We start from the raw sequence: 19,867 nt of genomic DNA, 5'->3' as shown, positions 1-19,867 counted from the left end.
CAAGTTATTCCTCGCCTTTGTTCCTACCAGCAATGCAGTGATGAACACGTTTTTATAATTCACTATGTCATGCTGAAACAAAGTCAGGCCCTTACATAAATACACACAATCACAGCACTCAGAAGGACTTTCAATCAAGAAATTCTCTTAGGAGAAAGGCTGAGGAGAATACATTCTTGACAACTGAGATATGCTCAAAATAGATCACAATTTGCTCCAAAAGTTCTTAAAAAAAAGGAAAGACGGAAGAATTAGGAACGAGGTTCAGAGTTCACAGTATTGGCCTGAAGAAGTAAAACAACCAATTATAGGTTCAAAAACATAAAGTCCTCCCCTTTTCTTCCAAAGAGAACCTGCCTAACAGAGTATGATTATAAAGAATTAAAAACAAATGAAATTTAAATTTAAAAATATACACAAGCCAAATCCATAAGATGCTTTCTATATAACACAGGTAAATAATTTCCAATAATTAAGATAAATTTGCCATTCAGGGTCAGGATTTATACCAAAACCAAACAATATTTAGAACATTTATATAAGTATCCATATTACAGCATATTATTTTAAATTTTTTATTTTGTCATATACAGTAAAATAAAATCTGTTAAAAATCACAAAACAGAAAATCGTACAATTACATAACCATAAATAGCATAATTATTTAAGTATAAAAAAATAAAATCTCAGTTTTATCAAGCTGTCTATAGATATCAAATTGAAGAAAACTGACCAGAATATGATCAGGAATCACCATACGTCATCTTGAAAATATAATATTTATTGACCAAAAAAACCCTATAATGAATGGTTGGTTTTGAGCTATACAGAATTATAAAATACAAGAGGAGTACCTTACAAAGTTCTAACGATAAATAAATGAACTGTACTTTTTAGTGCAGTTACACACATACACACACACACACACACACACACACACCTATATATTTTCATTCATCCTTGGAGTTACTGCTGAAACAGAAGCAAGAGTGCCATCTTTCACAGAGGACGAAGGGGTGGTTCTGAAAGCGGGACAAGTTTATGGTAACTGTACACAGCAGAGACAGAGAATCCTGGGACTGAAAGCATCAACTGTCTTTCCACATTAGTAGATGGCCAACATTTTTCCATCAGGCCCCCCAAATTCAGTCATTTCTTAATTGTCTTCCTCTCAGCTCTCCATGTTCACTCTATGAAGTCCTATTGGTATTACACATACAACAAAAATACATGTTTCTATTATCCTTTTTGGTCTGTTTGCTTTCTTGTCTCAACAGTATTTCCTTTTCCTTCTTCAAAACAGACTATTCTCAAAGGAGTCTTCAAAGAGTCTTTCTTGATCCAAAATGGGCTGGAAGACAACATGGGATTAAAAAAGAGTTCTTTTCCTAGTACCAAAGCTAGAAAAAAAAGAGAGAAGAGAAAGTAATACAAAATTCTCTCTTAAGAACCATACTTCTTATTTACATTGAAACAAATAAGAAAAAAAAAACTTTACCAGATATGCTCTCACTTGGCCAATTTTATTGGTAAATCTTTGTTCATATCCTCTTAATTGAGTTGTGACAGGCATATGTTCCAACTGCTCTATGGTTTCAAAAACAACTTCCCACCCACACACATGCATGCTTTTTGCATTATCATGTAAAAAACACAACAGAATTATAATAAAACTATCAGGTATACAACTGAAGATACCATTTATAGAACTTCAGTAAGTATATATATAGAAAAATCGCTGAAATTCCCTGACACACGGTTTGAAGAGAAAAATCTTTTTGCAATACTTTTAAGTTGCATTGGGACTAGAGCTATCTTGAAAGACATTCACCAAGCTCTTGGCACTTAAGTCTCTGCTGTTCTAGAGAAAAATCAAGAATTTAAGACTGAAGGACCTCCAGTAAACTAACAACTTACAACTAACAACTAGCAGTGTTAAACATTTTGATGCCTGAGACATAAATCAGTGTCAAATGGTTACATAACCAATTAACATTACCAAAGAGATGGTTAACAAGTTAATTACAAAAAAGACGTTTAAACATGTATTCAAAATATTTAAAATTCAATACAGTTCACAGATCTAAATACTTTCCATTGGTTTCTAAAAGTTGCTGCTAGCTAATACTATTATATCACCATGCTATGTACCTAAATGTTCCTGGTGAATCTTATTACCACAGAAGTGAGTCTATTTAATTCAAGAACTCTGATACAACTTCCTTCATTGTGAAGGTAACAGTAAAAATTGTGCAAGAGCAGAAAAAGAAATACAGAAAAATGCTAGTATTCTTTCCTAATTCTTTTACCACCTTTATAAAAGAAGATGGCTCTACCCCACCCCTCCCTTCTACACCCCACTAACCACTCTCCACTCCATCCAGAGAAATAATTATTTTATCCAACAAAAACACAGCAACCAAGTAAAATACATAAGAAGAATACCTGTAAGACTTTTTCTTCCCATAAACTGTCCCAGGCAAGGATCCTCAGGCACTCTCTCCATGTCGTCCTCCACCACTTCTTCAACCATGAGAGATGCATCCTGAATGATGGTGGAGGGTTCAGAAGTTTATAGTAGATGTGGCAAATTGAGATCAAGGATCAAACCCATCTCCTCACAAAAAGGGATGGGGCCTTTTAGGTGGTCCAGAACACCACTTCACATCTCTGTGATTATACTACGTTACTAGTCTGGAACTGAGGAATTCCTACTCTCAACACACAAAAAATCCCATTAGGATGTAACTCAAAATCTTGAATATGTCATTCTTCTTCTTTTTTCGTTATTCATTATTTTATTTATATCCTCATTCTACAAAAGATGTGAGATCGATACAACCCTTTATTAATAAAGCAATACCTTGAAGATATCCTTACTTTAAGGTATTCTCCATATACCGGGGGTGCCAAAAAAAATGCATACAAGTGGACACTTTGGTCAATGTTGCTCAAGCAGTAATCTACCGTAATCAGAAGTGACTGCATGCCGATGGTAACCACTTTGAGCACCTCTTGTAATTGCAGAAGTCAAACGTGACTTGTATTCATCTTTTGTTATCAGTATATACTGAGTATTACAATTTTAATAGTTTTTCCCTTTCTTAAAATGTGTATACATTTTTCTGGCACCATCTGTGTATATGTATATATATATATATAAAATCTCTCATAAAATCCACATACAATGAAGGAATTAGGCATCCCCACTCTGATACTCTGAGTGAAAAAGAAGGTTTAGAGAAGTGTGTGAAAATATACTTCTGTGAAAATCTAGGAATAGTGAAGAAATAACAAAAAAGTACGTTACAAAAAAAAACTGGACTTGAGACTACTCGTATGTGTAAATTAAAGTGGTTTAGGTAACCACTGCTACCCTCATTTTGTGCTCTCTTCCTATGCTCTCCAACATAACTTTTAGTGCTTCATTTCTTAAAAATATGTTCATTATAAAACATTGTTTTAAGAAAAATGAAAAAATATTATTTTGTCATTCCTCCATCCTTTTCTCAAAATGAAACCATTAACATTTCATGTCTCATGCACATTTGAACATGCATGATTTCTGACCACAAATATCATACTATGCATACTGCTCTTATAACTTACTTCTTCACTTAATGTATCTTGACCATCTTTTCACATCAGTATATATTGAGCTCACTGATCTTAAACATCCATATAACACTCCCTTGCATCTAGGCACTGTATTCTACTATTTCTTTGATCATTCTCTTATCTCCTCTGAAGATCGAAATACCTGGCTCCATGTCACTTAAGTGACCCATGTCACTTAAACATTTGCTTTTATTTTCCATCTCCACCTTTTTATCTTTAGGTTCTAGGATGTTTCCCCAACTTTACTTCTAAATCATTAATACAGCTTTCAGCCCTTCAATTTATTATTTTTGTTAACAATCAGATTTTTGTTTCTGACAACTCTGCAGATTGCTTCTTTCAGAATAGCTTGACTTACTTTTTCAGCTGTTTTATCCTCTTAAATCTCTCTGAGGATACAAATTACATTTACATTCCATCTGCTTCTTGTATTATTCCTGTTCTTCAGGGGTCAGTTTTTTTCTTAGTTCATCTTCTGTTTGTATTGTTGGTGTTCTGGTGATCCCTTGGTATTCGAAAATTGTGAATGGTGTTCTAGAGCTATCTGACTGGCCTGCATTTCTCCAGTAGATCTATGGGTCTGTCCCTCTCTGAAGGCATCTTCTGAGTAGGAGAGTTGCTTTCAGCCTGAATGTGAGTGGGCAGAGCCTATCAAGACACATATTCTATTTTATAATGTGTGGTCATAAAGCAGGTTGTGGGCTGGAATCCCCCAGACTGCCAACATCAGGAAGACTTTACTTGTGCGGTGGAGTATTTCACTGTATTTCACACATGTTGGACCATTTGTTCTTTCCCTTTCCTTCTCCTCCACTCTGGATGTTGGTAGAGTTCTCAGGCTCTGCTCTGCTACTCTGCAACTCCATCACACATTACCAAAAGGCTTTTCCAGAATCATCATCTGCATAAGAGAAGCCACAACTCTAATCTAGAGAAAAATGTCCCTGCTGACAATCATTCTGTACAAATAGAGAGGCTCCAGCAGTTACAAGTAGTTTTTAAATTAATTGCTCTGATGATTACCCTACAGACTACTCCAAATTTTTGAAACTGTCAACAATACAAATGGAGTTTCTTGAGATACACTGAGGAGAAACTCATATTCCGTTGTGATTTTCTGTACTCTTGTTTCTCTGCTCCTCTCTTTCCATCTGTTTTCTATCCTCATGGAATTCCCCAAAATCTGCTATACCAGTGTCCCCCTTTCTTGCTGCCCAATGTTGTTGCAGACCTAATTTTTAGATACATTTTTTAGTCATTCCAAACACATATGGAGAAGGCTCGGAGAGGTAACTAATCATTTGCTATCTTTTTTTTTTTTTGTTTAAGTGTGTTTTTCCAGAACCCATCAGCTCCAAGTCAAGTAGTTGTTTCAATCTAGTTGTGGAGGGCACAGCTCACAGTGGCCCATGCAGGAATCGAACCAGCAACCTTGTTAAGAGCACCATGCTCTAACCAACTGAGCTAACCGGCCGCCCCCATTTGCTATCTTTTAACAAAAGTCTCCTCAAATTTTCAATATGTATTCATTCCCCCAATACTTCTTCAGAAATACGAAGAAGTGAAAAGTATGCATTCCTATAATTCTATGAATAAAAATTCTTTGCATAGCATATACATAGTATTCTTTTCATTTCCCTGTTTCACCACTCTCACCTGCTAGAGCATAGGTTTTATTACTAAATCATCTAGCATTTTATTTCCTAGTTGTCATTTTTTTTCGTATCCTCTATTTTATTAGGAATATCTTCTCTAAAGTACATTATTAACAATATTTTAGATTTAGCCATAAGTTTCACTGATTGATTGGGTTTTGGTTTGTTGTTTGCTTTTGTTTGTCAATGTTTAATGTATACAGGCATACCTCATTTTATTGTGCTTCACTTTATTGCACTTCAACAGATACTGAGCTTTTTACACATTGAAGACAAGATCCTTCACCAGCAAAAAAATTACAATGCACTTTATTGCAGTGGTTTAAATTGAACCTGTGATATCTCCAAAGAATGCCTGTTACCTTTCCTTGTTTGGTCCACAATTCTTTATTCTGGTTCATTTCATTTTGTTAAACTATTTACATATAATCATGAAATATTCATTTAAGTCTGTAAGTGTAACAGTTCAGAGTCCTTTGGAACAAAATATATTTTGTTTTGAAATAGTTTTACTGTATACAGAACTTTAGGATCATAATAACCCTACAGAAACCTTCCACTGTTTCTTAGTATCCAGTGCTGCATAAGAAAAATCAGATGTCTATCTGATTCTTTTTTCCATTAGCATAAGCCTGTTTCTCGGAAAACTTGATTTTCTTTTCATCCTTGGAATGCCAACGTTTTACCAGTATTTGATTTTGCTGGAAATTTGATTTCAGTATTCTATTTGATATTTTTCAGCTAAAGAAAATTTTATTCTACCATTTTATTATCTACTGCTTCCCAACATGCGCCTATTTTTTACTTCTGGAATTCCTATTTCACAGATATTGATCTCCTGGATCTACTTTATAGGCCTCAAACTTTTCTCTCATAGTGTTCAACTCCTTTTGCTTCTGAGAGAAATCTCAATCTATCAATACTGCAACCATCGTTTTTTTAAAAAAAAAAAAAACAACATTGTAAAATACTTTAGACATACAAAGGGTGTAAGATATTATTAAATAAACACTTATGTATACACTATCCTGATGCAGAAAAAAATATTTAGATAACAGAAATACCTTTCCCTCCCAGAGATAACCTAAGTTTGGTGTATCTCATTTCCATGGATTTTTTTGATATATTTCTCACATACGTGTATATCCATAAAACTATATATATAGTGTGTGTATATATATATATATATATATATATATACTATATGTATAGTATTGCTTTGCATTTTTAAGCTTCATATAAATACATTTTATATATTATTCTGCACTGTGCTTTCTAACTCAGCATTGTATTTTTAAGTGTATCCACTGAACATAGGTATAATCACCGATTTATTGTGATTTATATTTAAAAGTCCTTACATGGAGATACTCCAGTTTATTTATCCACTCTTCATTTATTAGGGCTTAAGCTTGCTTCCAATTTTTCATTCTTACAAACGATACTGTTATGAACCTCTTTATCCTTGTCTCATTGCACTTAGTGTGAGTTTCTTTAAGGTAGTGTTTTTCAAAGTACTCTCATAACCCATCAATAAAATCACAATAGTGGGTCAAGGTCACAAACAGCTTCTTTTTTTTTTTTTTAAAGAGAAGAGTGAGTGGTAAAGAGTGAAGGGAAAAAGGAAGAAAGTGAACAAAGTGGTAAGGCACAGAGATAGATTCAAGTGTACTGTAAGTAGTAAATTTTGTTTCCTTAAAATTTGATTTCACTTATGTCATGCTCAAAATACATCAACAAACGATGCTACGGTGTGTATACACACATACACATGAACATCTATATACATACATACTAGATATTGCCAAATTACTCTCAAAAGTGATTGTTTATACTTCTGCAAGATAAGAGTTCTCCTTGTTATGCACATGCTTACCAACACAGTATAGCCAAACTTTTACATTTTTATCAGTCTCATGTTTATCTGAAAATATATTTCAAAACCCTTGATTTTGAATGACTTTGCTGGTTATTATTTCGAGGATAGCATTTGTTTTCTTTTAGTATCTGAAGACTGAATTCTGACTTCTGGCGTCCATTGCTGTAGTTTAGAAGTTTGCTACCAGTCTAATTTTTATACCTTTGTAAATTATCTATCTATTTCTGGCTACTTTTAAGTTTTCTTTGTCTTTAGTATTATCTAGTTATTTATCTTTCTCTGAATTTACTGTGTTTTTTTCAGTCTAATGATTATTCACATCTTTTAATTCTGGAAAATTCTCAGTCATTCCTTCTTTAGATAAGACTGTCATCAGTCTCTTCATTCTCCTTTTCTGGAACTCTAACTTCACATGTGTTAGACATGCTTATTCTTCTGCCTCTAAATATTGCTTTCATGTTTCCATAGCTCTGTTGTTGTTGTTTTTTCAGATCTATCTTCAAATTCATCAAATCTCTTCCACTGGATTTAATCTATTTAAGCCATTCAATGTTTTTCAATTTCAATTATTATGTTTTTAATTTCTAAAAGTTCTATTCTTTTTCAAATCTTCCTAGTATTTCCTGACAGCATTCTGTTCCTTGCTCATGTTGTTAATCCCCCACTCTATTTCTTTAAACATTTTATACATATATTCCATACTCATGTAGTAATTTCAATATGCGACATTCACAGAAGTTTAATTCTGCTGTTTGGTTTTCCTGCTTACTCTTTGCTCATGCTTGCTGATTTTCTTCACACAGGCTCTAACAACAAGCATACTAAAAAGCTCTAACAACAAGCATACTAAAAAGCTCTAACAACAAGCATACTAAAAAGCTTATCTTGAAGGTGCATCTCCCTAAAGAGTATTACCTTTTGTTTCTGTTAGGTGCTTTGTAAAAATACCAACATTTGATTACGTGTATTTTCAAATAATTTTCACTGCCTAGTTTCCTGAACGAGGCAGAAAGTATAAATTAGAGTTTCACACCCACATGAATGCAGGCTTATGATCACAAATTTTTAAGTGAGGTATTTCAGTCTTACACCTACATGCCCATAGAAGAAAAATCTCTAATGTTCTCTGCTGTTAAATTTAATTTTCTAAGCTTTCTTTCACTGAAACATGATCTTGATGAGCCATGACCTTATACAGAGGCCTCAATTCCAATTCCCCATCTAGTGGAAGCCCAAAGATCTATCCCCTCAAACCTATGTGACCTTTAAATGTAAGCCTCTAGGTCAGCAAGTGTTCTAAGAACAACTTTACAGTCAATTTAGCACTCTGGATTCTAGCATCCTCTATAGTTTTTGGCCTCTAGTGATTTTACTTGGCAATCATATTTTTAATGACCTAGAACTTCTTTCCCTGTTCCTTCTCAATACAATGTTTCCCAATTCTAACCAAAAATTTTCAGTTTGCTTTTTTTTTCCACATCAACTGTAATTTCTGGACTATCTGCGTTGCTTGTTTTAGTATGAGTCTTCTCTTTAGCACTGCTGACTTTCCTCAAACACGTATCCAGTATTTCATGATTGTCTTCATATTTCTAAATAAAGACCTAGATTGTTCAATATTGAGGGCTGGTGCAGGTCACTGCTTTCTTTTCCTCAAGGTCTCCCCCACTCCCATCATGCCTGTGATGTAAGGCTGTGGGACTTTGTGAAAGGGGTTTGCCCTTAACATGGTAAAGGGAAGAGACCAGTAGACAGATTTTTTTTCTGTAGTCTTCTAATTACCTTGGTATTGCTCACAGGGCCATTTCTCTGCCCTAACACTGCCATCTCTAAACTGGGTGAATTTCTGAACTATTACAGAAGCAAGTATATTGTCTACTCAGAAAACCAGATATTTTCCCTATGTTGAGTTACAAGCTGCTCAGTAGCAGTGGTTTTTAATAATCTAATCTTATCAGTCATATATTCCAGAAAGTTCCCAAATTTTCTGGCCTACTGACTGCACCCTTTCCTGTTTCCCAGAGCTGCTATGGATTTTTTTTCTTATTATTTCTTTTGTCATTGCAATTTGGACTCAGCTTGCTACCCGAGAAACAGCAAGAACAGAAAATTGAGGGACACGTCCTTAGAAGAATCTCAACCACTTAACATCACGTATCTGGAAGCCTTGGTTTACAGGAGTTTCTTCCCTCAATGCCATTTTAGTAATCCTCTTATATACTATCAGCAAGCCCCCCAAAAACCCTCTCCAACTAATTCCTACTAAAACATACGTAAAAAAATTTGAAGACAGAAGTTAAATTTTTTTATTCTTTTGTCATGCACAATTTACTTTATGTAAGTATATTCTTTATTATAAAAGTAATTAGCCAATTTATAGAAAATTTGCAATCAACAGTTTTACAGATGAGGTAAATTAAACATGTTTGAACAACAAATATGTAGTGATAAACCAAGAAACTTAGACTAAGAATATGAAAACCTGTGAACTATATCAATTTTAACAATTGCTATTTTTCTTCTCCAGTCAAGTCTAGATGGCAGTAAAACCTCAAGAACAAAGTATGTTTCTTCCTGATTTAATTTTTTAAAGAGAAAATGCTTTATACTTCTCTCTGCTATTGGATATAAAATTCCACATAGAAAATACACCACGGCAGCACTGCAAACCATTTAATTTGCTTTCCCCATAATTACCCTATTAAAAGGTGCCCTGCACCCACCCCACACCCATTTTCTTCCTAAAGTCACTAAAACAAGCTTTGTGCCACAATTTCCATCTGGAGACTGTAAGAATACATTCAAGGTACTCTACAAGTCAAATGATTACTGTTTTAAATGTCATACTTAATAACAAAAAATAAGTGGCACATTCAAACCATAATTGTAGTATTTGGAAATTAAAGGCGATTATATTCACATTGTTTACACCCAAACCATTAGGTTTAAAAAATAAAACACTGACCATACAGGTTTCCAAATTTATATCTTTTTCATCTTTCCACACGATGTTTTATATTTAAAAAAACAATCATCTATATGAGACAGGTTAGTTAGCATGTTGCTAGGTAGACAGGAGGGGTCCCTGGTGTAATAAACAAAAGGCAGCCATATCCTGAAACTCCAGGTTCTGATATGTCTCCATCACTCCAGGCCAAAGATATGAGAACATGCCTGAGGTTAATAAATTATCTCAAATCCCTTTTGGCCAGACAAAAGAGCAGATCTGATAGACAGGAATGGGTTATTTCCTTAATCTCTTCAGGATGGGCAAACAGGACAAACATGATAGATGAATTCCATGAAAAAGCTCCAGCCCCCTTCCCTAAGCAAGCAAGGGAAGGTATAAAAGAACTTTTGCCCCAGTCACTGGGCTCCCCCATTTGGGTCCCCCTCCAGCTCAGGAGGTCTGATCCTTTGCTTTCAATAAACTATCCTCTTTTCAAAACTCTTTGCCTCTCCTGGGTCCGTGTTTCCATTCTTTGGTCTCACAAGACACGATCCCAGCACTCACTCACTCACTCAAAAGTCCCCTACATCATTTGGGGACTCAAAGAGAAACATCCCTACATCATATGAACCATTGATGTTTCTTGCTTGCTTTATTTATTACTTACTTGTTTATATTATATGCAGGCCTGAATGCTGCACATATAATGATCTGATGAAGCTGAAGAAGTAAGCTATTTAAAAGTATACCATGTTCAACCCTTTGTAAATTAAGTAACCCTTTATAACAAGGTAATTATATTAAAAATTACCTTTTTTACAAATCCTAATTTTACTTAGAATTTACTTAAAAGTGGGGTTTGCTATAATAAAATCTAAGAAAGCATTGATATATTTCCAAAAAATAAAACAAGATGTGTTTCTGGTAATACGATTCTTTTCAGCAGCCCAACAAAGATTATTAACAGTTGGTATACTGAAAATGTTAGGCAGAAGTTAGAAAATGGAGGAGGAGGGCGGGTAGAAGGGGGTCCATAGTGCCTACAGAAAAAGCTCATAACTAGCTTTGATTAACTGCCTTCGGCCATGTATCTGTTTTTACAACACAACAGATGGCAAGAGATGGTCTGGAGCAAGATAAGAATCTGAGTCAGCAGACCTTCATCCATCTTAGGAGGTCACACCCTCCCATGGAAGAGCAAGCACCACTTTTCCTGCCAAATCAATATGTAACTACCTCACCCCACCCACCAAACTAAAGTACTCGGGACAGGGCGTTCCCTTACCGGCACGCTTTCTCTCTCCCTCCCTCTCTCCCTCTCCCTCTTTCTCCCCCTTTCCTTTTCCCTCTCTCCCCCACCTCGGGTAGGCCCATTCTCTTCCCTGAGAATATATCACTAATAAATCCTGCTTGCATGTAAATCAGCTTGCTGACCTTTGATTCTTCAGTGCAGCAGCAAGAAGAACCGAGACTCCCATAATGATACTACAGCAACTGACTAATAAAGTGAGGGTACTCTCTCAACTTTACTGACCAGCATTTTATGTTGATTGTTAGTTCACTTACTTTACAACTTTCCAAGACAATAACTAACTTCAAATACAATTAAGCTCTCCTGAAACCTTTCCACAGAAAGAACTGACATATACCTCCAAGATTTCTAGGGTAGAAACCATTATTATAAAACTCTTTGCCTCTTATCTTGAGAATCATTTAGTTTTAACATAAAAAAAAATCTTAAATGCCGAGCAATTAAATTACTTAATATTCCACCTCCACCAATCTTTTGGTAGAAATGGTGCTTTAAAAGAGTAATAATTTTGTTGTGTAGCTTCACCTATCCCAGATAAAAACCCATAGATATCTTAGTGCTCCAGTCTGACAAGCAAGGTCAGAGATGCCGCTAAAAGCTGCAAAATATAGTTTATGTTCAATATCTGGTCTACCCTTCTAACTTAAACAAAAGAAAAATGCCAACTGGTAAAAAAATTTTTTTTAAATAAAGCGGGTTTGTTTTTTTTAACTTTCAATAGGTTTGGAATACAGATAGACCACAGAGAAATGTGAATATTTTTTTAAAATGGTATAAAGTGATATTCATTACACATCTACTTGAGGGGACAAAGCCTTCTTCCTCACAATGTTCAGTGATTATTACCATTTTTATTATCCACAACTTCACCTTTTCTAATAGTTGTTTGTGTTTTAAATTAAAAACAAACATAGCATTATAAAATGCAATCCATAAAAAATTACATAATACACAGCATAAAGCACATCTTTCCAAAAATCAAATATAACTATTAACAATAGTTAACACTTAACACACACACATAGCAATGCTTTTGGAAAACAAAAGGCAGCACTAACAGAGGATAAATGAAGAGGATAAATGAATCCAGAAGGCCTGGATTCACATTCAGACTTTGCCACTCAACAGCAGTGTGACCTTGGGCAAGCTAACCTGGCTCTACCTCAGGGTTCTCATTTGTAAAACAATATAATACAACCTACTACTACCAACAGTACCTACTCCATGGGGTTGTGATGATTACATAAATTATGATTACATAAGTTATGATGATTACATAAGTTAACAGGTGTAAAGCCCTTAAAATTAAATGTGACACATATTAAGCACTTTAAAGTATCTGTTAAAACAAACAAACAAACAATAAAGAAGAATCTTTCCTAATTCCAAAGGAATGTTTGTTTCCCTTATCATTACCTCAAATAATTCTTAGTCTATTGAGACAGGTTAGTTAGTACATTGCTAAGTAGTCAGGTGGAATAAACCAAAAGCAGCCATATCCTGAAACTCCAGGTTCTGGAATGTCTCCTTCACTCCAGGACAAAGATATGAGAACACGCCTTGAGATTAATAAATTATCTCAAATCCCTTTTGGCCAGACAAAAGAGCAGATCTGATAGACAGGAGTGGGCTATTTCGTTAATCCCTTCAGGATGGACAAACCTGATAGGTGAATTCCATTAGAAGGCTCCAGCCCCCTTCACCAAGCAGGAAGGGAAGGTATAAAGGAACTTTTGCCTCAATCACTGGGCACCCCCATTCGTGACCCCCTCCCACTCGGGACATTTGACCCTTTGCTTTCAAAAAACTATCCTCTTTTTAAAACTCTTTGCCTCTCTTGGGTCCATGTTTCTATTCTTTGGTTTCAGGAGATACAATCCAGGCCCACACCCAGAAACTGCCAACAGATCCAACATCATTTACGTCACTATCATGACTACCTTTTCACCCCTTATTTCCACCCACACAGATAAACAAAGGTGGTTTGTTCACATAGACTAGCAATGTCACTGATAAATTCAGAAATGAAATATTCATTCCTTTGAGCTAGGTACAGTTCAATTAAGATATCAATCAAGAAACTATGTATCTCTTATTAAAATTGTAAAATTATTTAAAAAATATTTAAATGCCCATCATGATGAAATACATATGGTATCAATTATATAATTCCATGAAAGGAGCTTTTAATAATTACTAAATAGGACTCTGTGAAAATGTTTTCGTAACTCTTACAACTCACATTTTTTAACTTACATCCTAAGAATATAAATGCAATGGAAGAAAGAAATGAACAACACCAAAAAAGTAGAAAGTAATTGATTCTACTCACCAATAAAAATATTTACTAAAGTACAATTTTACTGTAGAATTTTTGTAGAAATATTGTAACAAATTAAACTCCCATCAACACTTCTATTTTTACCAAATTAGTGATGCCAAAATTAGTAAATTCTACAAACTTTTTTTAACTTATATCCTGCAATCATGTTTGATTGGTCATTATCTGTTCATATTTTGGAGTGTTATGACATAACAGTACAAAAAATGCTCTAATATATTGCAAGCTACCTTAGACTATAACTGTTACCGTGCTAAAGATCTGGCGGCTCACCAGAAGAAATCCAAAACTTGAGAGACGAGGTTAATGAAAAAAAAGCAGGTTTATTAAAAATGCCGGCATCCTGGGATTATGGTGGACTCCTGTCCAAAGGCCATCTCCCAACTCCCAGCAGGGTAGAAAGGTTTTATACCATGGGTAGGTAAAGAGAGGCACAACAAAGGAAAAGGGAAGTATTAGGCACTTCCTGGAAAAAGGCCCTTCCCAAAGGCTGGTTTGTTTTAGGCAAAGGAGTATATCTTATGCAAACGTAAAAACATCTTTCAACTCGGTATCCTGGAAGTGTTCCTGAAGGACCAGGGTCATTGAGCCTGATACTCATACAGTCTGGAGTAAACAGCACCACTGAAACTGCTATGCAAAAAAGGGAGGGAGGGAGGGAGGGAGGGAGGGAGGGAGGGAGGGAGGGAGGGAGGGAAGGAAGAAAGGAAGGAAGGAAGGAAGGAAGGAAGGAAGGAAGGAAGGAAGGAAGGAAGGAAGGAAACAAACTGCTATGCATGGTAAACATACCAGGTCTGACAAGTAAGTCCGAAAACTAATCCTAGAAAAAGTGTTACATACCTCATTGTTGAATATCACTACAATCACCTTCGAAGTACTCCCCTTGGGAAGCTATGCACCAACGCTAATACCTAGTCACCCCTTCTAAGAAATTTTGGAACTCTTTTTTTGGAATGGCCATCAGAGCTGTCATCATATGACCCATGATGTCCTGAATGTCATCACAATGTATTCCTTTCAATATTTCCTTTACCTTCAGGTAAGGAAGAAAGTCATTGGGGGCCAGGTCAGGTGAGTAGGGAGGGTGTTCTAATACCCAGTAAACACAGTTATTTGTTTACTGGCTCAAAACTCCCTCACCGACAGTGCCGTGTGAGCTGGTACACTGTCATTATGCAAGAGCCACGAATTGGTGAAAAGCTCAGGTCGTCTAACTTTTTCACGCAGCCTTTTCAGCACTTCCAAATAGTAAACTTGGTTAATTATTCAGCTGATACAAATTCATAATGAATAATCCAATCCCTCTGATATCAAAAAACGTTAGCAACATTGTCGCAACAAGTTCATGAACTTAATTGTCAGATCTTGTATCACCAAAATTTGGCAGGAGAGGAGGAAAGCAAAGAAAAACTTTCAAAAAGTCTCAAGCTAAATTACACTGCTAAATCGAATTACACCATTTAAATTTCAAAATAGAAGATACAGTGTCATTATTACAAAACCAGCTACTCACATGCAATACTCTTTAAAATAAAGGTTAGACTTTGGTCATTAAAAAAAATATTTGGGGCCTCATGTGAAACACTTAACTTTTTCAAGCTCTATGCACCTAAGTCATGACAAGAATATCAAGGAGAAAAAAAGACCAAATCAGTTTTTAGAAGGGCTTTTTAAAAAATATATTAAAAAACAAAGTTAAATTAAAATGAATCATTGTATTACTAAATTACAGTTAATTCTATAATTATTGCAAGTTAACAATGTTAAGTAATCGACACATATTTACTAAGTGGATACCAACAGCCCACCCACACTTGCACTAAATGAACAGTTTACTCGTAAATGAAAAGCTGACGTGTAAAGTGAAAGGCAAATTTACATTACTAAAGAATGGAAGATGACAGTGAACCTCTCCCTCCAAAATTTATATTTGATGAGATACAATGGAAAAATCTCTATTCAGAAACAATTTTGTGTATATGGGGAGCAACCACAGGACAACACCCTGAGGTGCTTATTATTAATAGGGTAGAGGCTCCTGAGCCCTAACCACACCAACTGAATCAGAATATGTATTCTGAATACGTTTTATAAACATTAAATATGTTAAGAAAAATCATACTGAGAACCCAAGAGATTCCAGTCATTGTACTGGGAACTGGAGGCTAATAAAATATTATTCTCAGTAAATCTCAGCTGAGAAGACAAGTAAAGGCTATTAAACATCATATAGAATTCAAAAGGCAGAAACTGTGTCTTGTTCATTATTGAATTCCTGTGGGCTGTCTGAATGATTTCAAAATGGGTATATGTTAACCACTTTTTGTTTACCTGTACTACTTTACCCCTCTGTTTTCCTAAACAATGAATTTAAGAGCTGACAGGAAAAAAGAGAAAAGTTTGAATAAGCTTTCACTATACTATACCCATGAAAAATACAAACTACTTTAAAGATAAATGATAGAGTGACCAAAAATTCACAGCAAAAAAAATTTTCCATGACTCAGAAATCATGCCCCATGTGGGAAATATCAATTAGGACTTGAAAATAGCTCAAAATACAGCAACCTTCTCATTTACTGATTTTTTTATAGGATGACTACAATGATATTTCATATATGTTTAGCAACTTCCTTATAGGAATTTTACATTACAGATTAATAATTATCCTCACTATATAAATAGGAGATTTGAGAATAAAACATCTGCACAAGCACAAATACCAAATTAAAAGTTAGGTTGCTTAACATTCAAGGTAATGTCCATTTACTAGGTAAACTACTTTCCTCAAAATAAGTGCCCCTAAAAGATAAGGTTACTATCCTATTAATATTAATAGTATCCTAAAAATAAATTTCATTAAAGTCATGAATAAGACAAAATGCCTGTTTTAAGCACTATTAATTAACTGTACTGGTGAGCTCAGTCAAAGCAAAAGAAAAAGAAATAAGAAGAGGTACACTCATAGGCACAGACAATAGTTTAGTGGTTACCAGAGGGTAAGGAGGGTGGGGGGTGGGAGATGAGGGTAAGGGGGATCAAATATATGGTGATGGAAGGAGAACTGACTCTGGGTGGTGAACACACAATGGGATTTACAGATGATGTAATACAGAATTGTACACCTGAAATCTATGTACTTTTGCAAACAATTGTCACCCCAATAAATTAAAAAAAAAAAAAGAAGAGGTACAAATATTAAGAAGCTATAAGCACATCCTTTGCAGAAAACGCTTTAATGTCTATCTAGGAAATCCAAGAGTATCTCTTAAAAGACTACGCATAATAACAAAATTTCAGATTAGTACTCAAAAATCAACACTTCCTATACCTCACCAATAATCAATTACAAAATTAAATAGGAATAAAGATTCCATTCATAATTTTTTAAAATCTATGTTTATTTTTTAAATAAATATCTAGCAACAAGCCTGACCAAAACTGGCAAGATTAAGAAAACTATAAAACATCATCTGACCACATAAAAATGTAAAATTGTTGGTAAAATTTATATATATACAATCATTAAAAACAGACAATAGGTGAAACAAAAAAAAAATCTGCAATCCATATAACTAAAAGTAATTTATTTAACATAAACTGAACTCTTAGGAGGTGCATAAGAAAAAAAATCATTTTTTAAAAAGCAAATGATATGAGGATTCATATTCATTAAATTAACATGCAACCCACTTAGAATAGCGCTTGGCCCACAGTAAGTGCTTAAACAGAAAAACAAATGGCTAATTAATCTATAAAAATAGGTTCAGCCTCACTCATGATTTTAAAAATAGCAAAACAATCATAGTGGCAAAAATAAAACAGTTGATAAAATCCAAAGTAGTGGGAAATATGCATCCGCATACACTACAAGTAAGAATATAATGATGGTTCAACATTTTTAAAGTGGAAACTGAAAACGTCTATCAACTGAAAATCTTGAACCTTTTGACCTAGCAATTCCACGTCTAGAAATTATTATGATATAAACATATACAAGAATACAAAGATAAATATACAAGGACATTCTATAAAATATTAGTTATATTAACAAAAACAAAAACTGGTATGATCAAAATGCCCATCAATAAGGAAGTGATTAAATAAAATCACAGTACTTCCATACAATGATAAGACTAAGAAGCCTTTAAAAATAAATGAAGTAAACCAGTATTAGAGCATGATTCTGTGTGTATAAAAGGATAGGAGAGTTCTAAATACACATTTATATAAAGACAAACTTTTCTAGAGCATACATCATGAACTATTACAGGTGGTTACAGATTTTAGGGAGTGAGTCATAGAGAAAGACGTATTTTTCATTTATGCTTGTCAGTACTGTTTAGATTCTCCATGTGTATGCATCATATTTATTAATTTTTTTGGTTGTGGGGAGCCATCATTTACTGTTGCTCTGAAGTCTAATGAACTGGCTCAGACATTATCTCTGCAAAACACCTGGGGAGCTTGCAAGTTGCTGAGGAATGAGGTGGGAGTGGCCGTTTTCCGGGACACAGATAACTGGTGGCTATCAGGACATTTGGTAGTCTCTTTCATATGTTAATTACTTTGGGGAGTTTTGTAGTGACTCTGTAGTTTCTTTGAAGTTAGAAATTTACCTTCTGTGAGATAATGCACCCATGTGATTGTTAAACTGCACGTACCCATAGGGTATATATTGGTGAAGGTGATTAAATCAGGCGCTCCAGCATCACTGGAGACCAGCCGCTTTATTTCTTGTGTGTGTCTCTTTTTTTCATTCCCACTCCCCCTTCCAGGAACCTTTCGACTCGTGGCGGCTGGCCCGTCACATTTGGTGACATATTCTTAGATAAGAACATTCAACATTGTAAAGATATATGATTAAATTTTTAATTAGAATATGAATAGAACTTTATGAATAGAGAATCTAAAATCAGTATTAAAAAGTGTATGAAAATAAACACAAAAAATTTTGAAAAATGATTACTGTATTTTCCCCAAACTATCAAAATACATTATTTGTAGTAATTACAAGTGTCATAGTAACACAAGAATTGACAAACAGAACACAAATGTATCAATGAAATAGAATGAAGAGTCCAAAATCAGATTCCCATATACATGGAAATTTGAGTATACGATTAAGACAATATCATTAGGGATAACTAATACACACTGGGGGGGGGGGGGAATCTAAGACCACCCACCTCCTACCACACAAAAAGCAATGTCATACAGATAACAAGCCTAAAGTAAAAATAGGCTTGTTATTTTTTTTTGCAGAAACTAAAAAATTACATTTTTCTTATAAATATTAGAATGAGAAGTCTTAATTTAGTAAAACCTAAAATGCAAGAGACATTAAAATAACACTAGCAGATGTGACCAAAAATTTTAAATTTTGCTAATAAAACAGCACAAATGACAACAGCAATAATTATTATAAAAGCTAGCATTGAGAGATCACTTACTAAGGATTAGACACTGTTCTTGTTGGGACGGTTCTTCCCTGTGAGCACAGCCTTGGGAGCTTTCCGTCCCCCTCCTCCTGCATATCTTATCGGAGCAGTTTCCTGGGAGCACAGCAATTAGAGGCTTTCCCGTCAAAACAATAGTGAGCGATCACAGCTGTTAGGGACGGCCCTCCCGGGCACCCCGGCCAGATTTAACCAATCCCTAGCGCTGCGATAGCGCGAATGCCCCCCAAACCCGGAGGCCTAACCCTATAAAGCAAAGCGCCCAACCCCAGTAAGTGCTCAGTCTTTGGGAAAAATCCCGCTGAGCCCACAGGCGTAATAAAGCTGTGTTCTCCCTGATCTCTGCGTGCCGCGTGAGTCTCTCGGTCTCCGCCGTTTTCCGCAACATTCTATGTTGTTTATAATTACGAATTTATTTGTCTCAATAATCTTTTGAGGTATACCATCACTAACCTTGTTTTCTAATGAAGAAACTGAGGTACAGAGATTCAGAAACTTTCCCAAAGAAGTGGCAAAGCCAATATTCAGCCTGGCTGTCTAGTTCAAATCTGTGTTCTTAACCACCACACCATTCAACAACAGACTTTTTAAAAGTATTACAACATTTACAAAGTTAAACCACAAAAATGGGCAATCCAATTAAAAAATGGGCA

General features: G+C 35.0%; 1 protein-coding gene and 1 long non-coding RNA gene across 6 annotated transcripts in view; both read right to left on the bottom strand.

Moving 5' to 3' along the window:
- Positions 1 to 19,867, bottom strand: part of MACROD2 (mono-ADP ribosylhydrolase 2) — a 2,186,605-nt gene that overhangs the window by 2,140,447 nt on the left and 26,291 nt on the right. The window lies entirely within an intron of this gene.
- Positions 761 to 19,304, bottom strand: LOC308490818. The gene is made up of 3 exons (XR_013992264.1): positions 19,209 to 19,304; positions 2,446 to 2,545; positions 761 to 1,400 (listed from the first exon to the last, which is right to left on the bottom strand). It is a non-coding gene; the product is annotated as an uncharacterized lncRNA (long non-coding RNA).

Source organism: Rhinolophus hipposideros, assembly GCF_964194185.1.
Source record: "Rhinolophus hipposideros genome assembly, chromosome: 22".
Classification (NCBI taxonomy): Eukaryota; Metazoa; Chordata; class Mammalia; order Chiroptera; family Rhinolophidae; genus Rhinolophus; species Rhinolophus hipposideros.
Note: the sequence above shows the minus strand (reverse complement) of the source record. Positions and strands in the feature narration are given on the sequence as shown.